This window comes from Mercenaria mercenaria, chromosome 6 (assembly GCF_021730395.1).
Source record: "Mercenaria mercenaria strain notata chromosome 6, MADL_Memer_1, whole genome shotgun sequence".
In the NCBI taxonomy this organism is placed as follows: Eukaryota; Metazoa; Mollusca; class Bivalvia; order Venerida; family Veneridae; genus Mercenaria; species Mercenaria mercenaria.
In genome coordinates this window covers 86,099,258-86,109,891 of record NC_069366.1, presented here as the reverse complement: position 1 = coordinate 86,109,891, position 10,634 = coordinate 86,099,258, and the positions used below count along the sequence as shown (strand labels likewise).

At 32.9% G+C, this 10,634-nt stretch overlaps 1 protein-coding gene across 1 annotated transcript in view; it reads left to right on the top strand.

The window, feature by feature from the left end:
- The first annotated feature begins 13 nt into the window (after positions 1–13).
- Positions 14–10,634, top strand: part of LOC123549884 (endonuclease/exonuclease/phosphatase family domain-containing protein 1-like) — a 42,809-nt gene continuing 32,188 nt past the window's right edge. The window contains 1 exon segment of the mRNA XM_053546542.1: positions 14–130. The gene's annotated coding sequence lies outside the window, so the exon portion shown is untranslated.

Here is a 10,634-nt window from a genome sequence, read left to right as displayed (position 1 = left end):
AAGAGTGTAAAAGACAGACAACTCTTATTAACTTGGCAGTGGGAAGCAACGATTGTCTAGAAGATAATAATTATATCGGTACTGAAGCTGATTAGACACTGCAGCTAATCAAATAAAGATGTTGATTAATGTAAGTGTGATTTTTATCAGTAAATAAAAGGCTTTTTTATTTGATTTCTGTTCTTATACATTTTTTGAAGGATTTTTAATGTGATTTATTTTTATAATTTATTTTTACTGAGTGACCTCAGCTGCTTATAGTGTTGAGGATAGTCAGATAGAGATAGTACAGAAAGAAAATAGCTGGAAGACCTTGCTCTGTTTCAATTGTAACAGTCTCAGGAAAAATGTGCAGCCTTGACCGGGACTTGATCTTCAAACCTTAGGTTTACCGTGCCAATGCTCTACCAATTGAGATACCAAGGCCACCTGATACGAAAACTGTTACACACCTTCCCTCTTATTGCGAGACATTCAGTGTTTGCCACAGACTGTTAACCGAATTCAGATGCACACCCAGCCAAACTGCTTCGCCTGGCATGGCTCCAAGGGTGAACATCTGGGTAGAACCTCCAAATGTAACATTGTCAGGAAAAAATGCAGACTCGACCGGGACTCGAACCTCAGACCTTAGGCATACCATGCCAAAGCTGTACCAATTGAGCTACCGAGGCCACTAGTCCTAAATATAAGACCTGATATAACTCATATCACTTTATAACTTCATTTTAATTGATATTTTACATTTTTTATTTTCCATGTTATATTGAAAAAGGCTTTGATAGTAAAAATGTAAAATGTCAGAATATTGAATGTTGAACGTCAAATGACAACTTTTTCATGTCTAATTGTTTGGACTAATATCACATATACTTTGACTAGTCACGTTCTATTGTGTAGAATATATCAAATTTCTTTTTCGAAAGTATTTTGTCCTTACTTTTATGAGTATTGTATGTCTATTATATTTCTCCAGGTACTCCAGGAGTTGAAAATGTTACGAACCATATACATTTTTAAAAAATGCAAAAATTGCAAAATGAAAGTGAAAGTAGAGCTGTCAAAATGACAAAAAAACTGCAATGTTTCAAAAACAATATGAAAGTTAACTATTTTTAGCTTGACTAATCAAAGAATAGGGGAGCTTTCCTACTCGCCCCGGCGTCGGCCTGAGCATTAGGCGTGAGCGCTAGTGTCGCACAAATGTTAAAATTTGCGTACTACCCTAAATATTTTCAAAGTCCATTGAGATATTGCTTTCATATTTTGCATACTTGTTTACCATCATGACCCCAATCTGTAAAAAGGAGGAGGCAACTCTATCAAGCATTTGACTGAATTATGGCCCCTTTTCGACTTAGAATAAATGTTAAAGTTTGCATACCACCCCAAATATTTTCCAAGTCCAATGAGATATTGCTTTGATATTTTGCATACTTGTTTACCATCATGACCCCAGTCTGTAAAAAGGAATAGGCAACTCTATCAAGCATTTTGACTGAATTATGGCCCCTTTTTGACTTAGAATATGCTTATTGTAATGTTAATATTTTACTCATTGCTTATATTATACTATCAACAATTGAGAATAGTCGAGTGCGCTGTCCACTGACAGCTCTTGTTCATTTCGCGTAATACCATGATAAGTATGTTAGACACACAACAAAAACAAATTTAGAGAAATAATATGTTTGAAAAAGAAGTTTGATATTTTCTACAAAATAGAATGTTAACAGTCGAAGTACATGTGTTGTAAGAAAAAATACATATTACCAAACAAGTTGACCTTTATAGTAGTTATGTTCTCAAACATTTTACATGATCTTTAAGCCATTGATTTTAAAAACTAGCTTAGACAAGTTTTACCTCTGTTGTATGATAAGTGTCTGCATTGGAATATACAATGGTAGTGAAAAAAAATGTTTCACAAACGCATAGAAGTTGTTGGGGGGAGGGGGTGCGGGGTGCAGGTGATTCACACCCCAAGTGTCTGTGGCTAAGGCTATCCACATGACAGTTGTGCTGATAATTTTCTTTATTCATATGAACAATGTGCTGGTTATTTCCTTGTTTGCCAAATAGTTGTGCATATTATTTTTGTTATTTGCACAACCTTCATGTCTGGAAAGTACCAATTGTTTTCTTTATCCATACGACTAAACACATGAATACATAATTATGTAGCTGTAGATTTTTCCTGCTTTTCAGTTACATTGTACCATAGAATTAAGAACTGATTTTTTCGATGAGTAACAGTATGCGATTATGATGCCCATAATTATGATAAATTAATTGTGTGTGATTTATTGAATAAAAAACGTAAGAATTAAGGTATGCAGGTATAAGTTTTCTGCGCATTCTTATGATTTATCTGTTCTGAAGTTAATAAATTAAGTAGATAACTAATTAATTGACAAACTAGTACGAGTCTGTGTAATCTAACCCCTTTTCGCGATGTTGTTTTAATATCTATTTAATGTCCATAGATATATTTTTTTAAAAATTAACACATGATGCTAACAGAATAGTGCGATATACCTTATAAATGCCAAAAATAGAAACAGTGTCAGGACACCCATGATGCAGATAAGGATGCTAATCACCATTACAGTCCTGCGAGTGAGAAAAATAATTGACACAACCATTGTCACCGTTGAAGTATTTTGAAATTTATAGGTAATCTGTAAATTTTCAGGCCTTTCAATCTATATTATATAGATATATTTAAAGTTGAGTGCATTAAAGCTTTCAGAATCATATTTGTACTCAAAGTTACTGGTTAAAATTAATTGTTATACTCATGGAGTCATGGTATATAATAGTATAGCTTTAACATTTTAGCCTCAGAGATGTTTATACACTGTTACTTATCTCTGAGCTGAAACAAACTCCATATTGAAATCTATCACACTTTTGCTTCCATTTCCCTTATATTAGATCTGACATAAAATAAACAATGTGACACAATTTGAAGACTATTCTGCATAGTCATTTCAAAGCATCCAGTGCATAATTCTGTGTATTAAAATATGAATGTAAAATAAAGAAAAATAAATTAATATCAAAAACATGTGTATACTTATTCCAGTTTGCAATATATTCATGTCAGTACGTACGGTAACAATAATTTCTTATAATCATATACCATGCACACATTATTTCTAGTATGAATTATTCCATTACTTTTCATTACTTTATTAGCGATACTTAATCTTATAATCTACAGAGATTGGTACAGCTGTCTGCAATTTTTCGCCACCATTACTGTTGTAACATGATCCAGATAGTCCTTAGCTTGAAAAGCAAATGGGTGGCATAGAATCATTACCGGTATTTCTTTTTTTGGTGGAATTTTTGTGAAATTAAACTTTCTACAGTATATTATGAACTTCGATAAAAAAAAAAGATATTTAAATTTAAAAAATATTGATATTTGCATTCAACATTTAACAATGCGCTATGAACTTCACATTACCTCACCAGTTTTCTGCTGGGAGTCAGATGTTGCTTTCAGACACTGGTTAGCCTGGTTACTAAGGTAGCTGAATTTGACCTGTAGTATCCTGGCATAGACATCTCTTAAGTTTGTTCAAGTGATTCTGCTTGACCCCTTTAAGCTGAAAATAGAAAAAAACCTTTGAACAACTTATTCTCTTGAACAGCCTGATGGATATTCATTAAACTTGTAGCATCCTTGTATTGTCTTCTCAAATTTTTCAGAATGTTAGTTTTGCTTGGCCACTTTTAAAAAACTTTTTAATGACTTTTTCTCAAGAACTGCTATTGAATTGAAACTTCACACAATGCTTTCCAGTTATCAAAGCTACAGAAATAACCAACTTAGATAACCTGTGGTTGAATTTAATGTAAATTATGGCCCTTTTTCCACTTAGAAAATTTGGTTAAAGTTATATTACTATTTTAAAGCTATAGTTATAGTAACTGCCGAAACTTAAAAAATTAAACACAAGACATACTTACATAACCAAGTTAGATAACTTTTGATTAAATATAGAACACTTGACATAGGAAATTTGGTTGTACTAAATTGTAATATAATAACTTAGTCCTGCAAGTCTTGCCAAGTTATGGCCCGTGTTCAGCTAAGAAGTTGTTGTCGTAATGAATAATCAAGTGCGCTGTCTTGTGGACAGCTCTTGTTTTATTAGCTCGACCATTCGAAGAATATTCTAGCTATTCTACTCACCATGGCGTCGGTGTCAGCGTCACACGTTGGTTAAAGTTTTGCATGCAAGTACATACAACTATCATTTAAAGGCATGTAGTTTTGAAACTTATTTTTTCTTTTTCTAGGTCAATTACCAACCTCACTGGGTCAAGTTCCATAACTCTGACATGTATTTTGAGCAAATTATGCCCCCTTTTGGACTTAGAACATCCTGGTTAATGTTTTACATGCAAGTTACTATCTCCAAAACTAATGCAGATATTGAATTGAAACTTCACATGTGCCTCCGGGGTTATAAAACTAGCTGAAAACTAGCTGATAGCATCAAGTCCCAAACTCTGACCTGCATTTTGGCCAAATTATGCCCCCTTTTGGACTTAGAAAATCCTGGTTAAAGTTTTGCGTGCAAGTACATACAGCTATTACTTAAAGGCATATATATTTGAAACTTTTTTTTTATTTTTCTAGATCAATTACCAACCTCACTGGGTCAAGTTCCATAACTCTGACATGTATTTTGAGCAAATTATGCCCCCTTTTGGACTTAGAACATTCTGGTTAATGTTTTACATGCAAGTTACTATCTCCAAAACTAATGCAGATATTGAATTGAAACTTCACATGTGCCTCCGGGGTTATAAAACTAGCTGAAAACTAGCTGATAGCATCAAGTCCCAAACTCTGACCTGCATTTTGGCCAAATAATGCCCCCTTTTGGACTTAGAAAATCCTGGTTAAAGTTTTGCGTGCAAGTACATACAGCTATTACTTAAAGGCATATATATTTGAAACTTTTTTTTTAATTTTTCTAGATCAATTACCAACTTAACTGGGTCAAGTCCCATAACTCTGACATGTATTTTGGACAAATTATGCTCCCTTTTAGACTTAAAAAATTCTGGTTAAAGTTTTGCGTGCAAGTTACTGTCTGCAGAACAAATGCAGATATTGAATTGAAACTTCACATGTGCCTTCAGGGTTATAAAACTAGTTGATTGCATCAAGTCCCGTAACTCTGACATGCATTTTGGTCAAATTATGTCCCCTTTTGAACATAAAATTTCTGGTTAAACTTTTGCATGCAAGTTACTGTCGCCAAAACTAATGCAGATAACTGAGATACGGGATTGAAACTCTATAGATATTTTAACATTTAGGGTAACATTTTCCTGCTTCTGGGACAATAATTCGAATAGTCGAGCATTGGCTGTCTTACGGACAGCTCTTGTTATCTTGATACTGCAATCACATCAAATGAAAAATATCTGCTTTTTGATGTTGTTTGTTTTACAATATATATGCTTGACATACTTTGATTACTGTTTGTATTGAAAGTGGTTATCTTAACTTAATAATTGTCCTGCAGTAAGCTGTCCAACAGATGTTGTTCAAAGTCCAGTAGATTGTTAACAATACACAACTAGTGTATTTGTTAATTGATTATTTGGTGGTAGGGTATACTAAAAGCTCCTGCTCAAGGTGATAAATAAGTCAAGTTTAAGGGTTATTTTCTTTCTGTTTTAGCTCGTCTGATTTTTGAAAATTACTTGATCATTGGCGTCAGTTCGACGTTGGTTAAAATTTTTGTTCTCAAAAACTGTAAGAGCTACAGCTTGGAAACTTTGCACACTTGTTCATCATCATTACGGGACTGTGTAGGCTGAGAACCATAACACAGATTTGCATTTTGCCAAAATTATGGCCCATTTTGTACTTAGAAAATTTTAGTTTCTTGGTTAAAATTTTTGTTTTAAACAGGTCCGCCTTTTCTCAAAACCTATAAGAGCTACAGCATTGAAACTTTGCAGTCTTGTTTATCATCATTATGGGACTGTGTAGGCTAAGAACCATAACTCTGATATGCATTTTGTCAAAATTATGGCCCTTTTTTTTTTTTAGAAAATTTGTGTTTCTTAGTTAAGATTTTTGTTAAGGTCCACCTTTTCTCAAAAACTATTAGAGCTTCGACTTTGAAACTTTGCACACTTGATTATCATCATTTGATGACTGTGTAGGCCAAGAACCATAACTCTAACCTGCATTTTGTCAGAATTATGGCCCTTTTTTTACTTAGAAATTCTTAACTGTAACTCTTTCTGTATACATACTGTCCACTTGAAGGCGAGCGATGGCACCCGTAGGCATTGCTCTTGTATTTATTTTGTAGCAAATGCTGTTTACACCAGTATGTATTTCATGAAATTTATTCCTAAAATTGACTTAACATCAGATTCAAGATTTTTATTCCCCTTTGCCAAAATACTGAGCTATTTTCCCCAAAATATTAGGGGCAGGTCCCTTCCCCATTTAATGAAAGGGATTTTTTCAAGACAAGTTTGGGCAGCTTAGGCTCAAACATGGTTCCTCTGATTGTGTAGTCACGTGACTAACCACCAGATCTCAAATGGAAAACAGATGTCATGTCAACAACAACAACAAAAAAAAAATAGGTGTTTACATAATTGGTATACTTGAATATCCCACCCAATAATTACCTCCTCCCACACACAAGTGACACAGTGTGGTATGTAACACCATAATCTAATGATGTCCAGAGTGAATATATAGTATTTTATAGAAACACTGTGTTATTGGTACATATCAATTTCTGATTGATTTCTTATGTTGCCAACATTTTTTGTGATTTCTTATGTTTCCAACATTTTTTGTTGTTGATTTATTTTTATTTGCTTCACTAAGGATGCATAAATAATTGATAGGTAGAGTGCACTGAATCATATAGTGCGTTTTTCTTACTAAACGTTATAATATTTGGTAAAGTTATATTGTATTCAGTGGAGAAACCGAAACTTGGTGAATTCCTTGACAGGTACATTTGTAATACAGAGTTAGTGAGGAATTAGTTGAAACTGAAATCATTAAATACAGGTAAGACATTGTTTCTCATAAAAAATGATTGATGTACGTAATTGTTGTAATTATTTTGGCTTGATGTGGAAGATATTTTGTGGCCTAGAAAATTAAAGGTATATTCTAAACTTTAGTATGGATAACTCTGTTTAAATGTTTAAAGGTACATTTTGTATATAAATGTTTATTTAAAGATAAAATTTACAAATTTGATCAGATTTTTGGTCAAGTCATGGATTTGTTCAAAAGTTTAATATCTGATCATTTTAAAGTTATACATGTATGTTCAGGGAGTGCTAAATAAAATCGCTATTCCTAAAATTTGGTTATATAATATCCTGGTTGTACAACCAAGACAAAGTTACTTCAACATAAGAATATTTATTATGTTTTATTACTGACTGATATGAATTTAAAATCGATCGTACTTCATTCCTCAAAGATTTGCACTGATAATTTCATATTTAGCCAAAATTCACTAGACTTAATTATTATTTCGTCCCCTTGCCTATCTTGGTTGACTGGGGGAAAAAAGTAAATTCTGGAGCTATACAGTATCAAACTTGCCTTTTGTTTCAGATTGTTGAAATAGGCCAATATCTGTCAAAGACAAACAAATTTATGTAAAACTAGAAACTATGTAGAAATCATTTGAAATAATTGGCTTTTTTAAATACTTTTAAAAGGGAGGTAATTACAAAACGTTGCAGAACAATTTAATGTTGTAGGATCTAACTGTATGTAATGGACCCTTTTGTATATCAATTATGTGTCAAATAGAATTATATGCGAACAATGAAAAATCAGAAAATTTTGCTTAATGTAATTGACCACAATGAATTGTGAATTTGTAACACTACATTTATAATAAATAAGGAAGAATTATCTTGCGGTCAAAAGCTGCTAGAACAATATTGTACATGTTTGGCGATGTTTCCTATCATTGTGAATAACCAAACGTAAAAGGAAGCAGTGTTAAGTCATTCAGCAATGGCATTGAAGTACAGTCGTAAAAAAATTGTGTCAGTCAAATAATTAACTGGAAAAAAAAATCAGTTTACCATGTTTAAATATATATAATACAATAAGACACAGGTTACAAGAGGATGAGCAAATTGTTATTTAGGGTTTCAAGTGATCAGAACTTGGCATTTATGGCATTTTGATCTTCCTTTTCTGTAACAGCTTTTTCGTTGGTTTGCCTTTAAACCTTACCCTGCTAAATTTCAATAATGAACTTGTCCATCTTTCAGTTTTGGACTGTACCATTAGCTGTTAAAAGGGTTACTTACCAAAAAGATACTGACTGAATGGTGAACAATGCAGATCATGATCAGACTGCATGGATGTGCAGGCTGATAAGATCTACACTGTTTGTAAAGGCAGATACAATCCTGTCCAGCATGATAAGGGTTAAATATAAGACAAAATCAGTCATATTTTACACTGTTCTCAAAAGATCCAATTTCATTTAGAGTCAAAAACTGCAACTGGTAATAGGAAATTTACAAGTTTCACTGTATCTTGGCCAGTATTCTCACCATAAACAGTTAAAGATTCAAATTAAACCTGTGGATGGACTGAAAACAAACTGTCCAAATAGCTTAGCATAAAAGCAACATTTCCGTATCAAACATTTATTAAACATTTTGAAAAGGAATACATTTTCAGGTTTGTTCACAGGCCCAAAATTTACACAGGGAAAGAATTTTTTTTTTTTGCCATAAATGTACAATGACATGTTTAAAGATATCTTACAAAGTAAAAAAAAAAATCATAACAGTGCAACCCCAGGGAACCTGTGTAACTGGATCTAGCAGAATAAAGAAGCAGATGGCTATTTTACAGATTTCTTGGACCAAACAGGAACAGTTTAGCACCTTACAAGTCTGCATGCATATGTAAATTCAGTGTTCATTCTGCCAGTAAATGTTGAGAAAGTGATAGAGAAAAAATAAAAAGGCAACAAAATAATGGCATGGAATGCGGGGCTTAATTGAAGAAGCTTAAGTGCTTGTATAAAGTATATAGCACAAGTTAGTGCTCAAACGATCCTGTTTATGACTTTAACATATACTAAGATAGTATGAAGTACTTTGAACCCTTGTCAGTTGCGGTGTTGTTAAGTATCAACTTATTAACCACTTTACAAGATTTTATGGTCATAAAGTAATAACAAGATCATACTTTGATGGCAGACCAATAATAGCTACAGTTACCACCTTCTAAATAAAGAAACTGTCCACTTATTTATTTATGGTATGAAGAGAATGTAGCCCTTTTATGTTACTGTTTTGGTTTTCTATAGTAATGTAATTTGATGAGGATGGTACAATGGCTATATCAATCACAATTGTTTATGGTTAGGTATGTTCACGTTTCGAAAAAAAAATTCAAACAACATAAAATCATAGTACAAAATTGTTGTTTTAAATTTATCTTAAATTTAACTTTAACAACATAATTATGAAACATGTACTTTAAAAACAATCGTAAATTTACAATTATATGCATTGAATCAGCAAAAGGACTACATGAAGTGGCCAAACTTTCAAACAGTTTTCGCTCCTTTAATGACTCACCATTTTCAAAAATTGTTACATTTTTAGCTTCATTTTGATGCATTTGTGATAATATCCCAGTGCTGAAATTTCACATATTAACTACTAAACTAGGATAGTAACCCTAAGCCTTCTTACGACAAGTGTTTCTGCCTTTGCGACCAGTGCAGACCAAGATCAGCCTGCACATCTGTGCAGTCTGATCAAGATCTGCACTGTTCGCTATTCAGTCATTATCTTTTTTGGAAAACACCCCTTTTAAGGTTTAGCAGTATATCACAAAACAACAGATTTTTTAGTAAACGAACAGCATCTTGACACACAACTTATCTGTCAAATACATGTTTTACTGTTCCGTCCCACAGAGTTGGATACTTAAAATATTCTAAATGAGTTGTCCCCTTTTAAATAAGAATACCATTTGTAAAGAAATAAATGTAAACAATTATTCATTACAATTGTCAAAAACGATGTTTTACCTAGTTATTTAAAGTTTAAACACTTGCAACATGTTGCAAATGGATCAAAACCAAGACATGTAACAGCTTTTAAAAAATGGTGAGTTTTTAAAGGCGCTGAACTGTCCAGAAGTGTGGCCCCTTCATGCAGTCCCTTTCCAGAATTCAATACATATATGAGTAAATTGACAATGGTTTTGTAGAATAATATAAATGTTTTATACGCTGTTAAATTTTCATGTTAAACAATGCTTTCTTTCTATGGTTTGATGACATTTGAACATTTCTCTCCGAAACATGGACCTATACCTTAACAGTTAATGCTACTGTCTAAATTGAAAGATGGACAAGTTCATTATAGAAATCTAGCAGGGTAAGGGTTAAAAGTCACTTTTTTGCTGTGTGGAGCATATGCATAAAGATAATAAAATTTTCCACACATGATTTAGTAATATTGGTTTGCATAATGCACTAATATAACAGGACCTCAGTGGCCAGGTGGGTAAGGTTGTTGACTTCCAATCACTTACCCCTCACGTTGTTTCAAGTCTCATT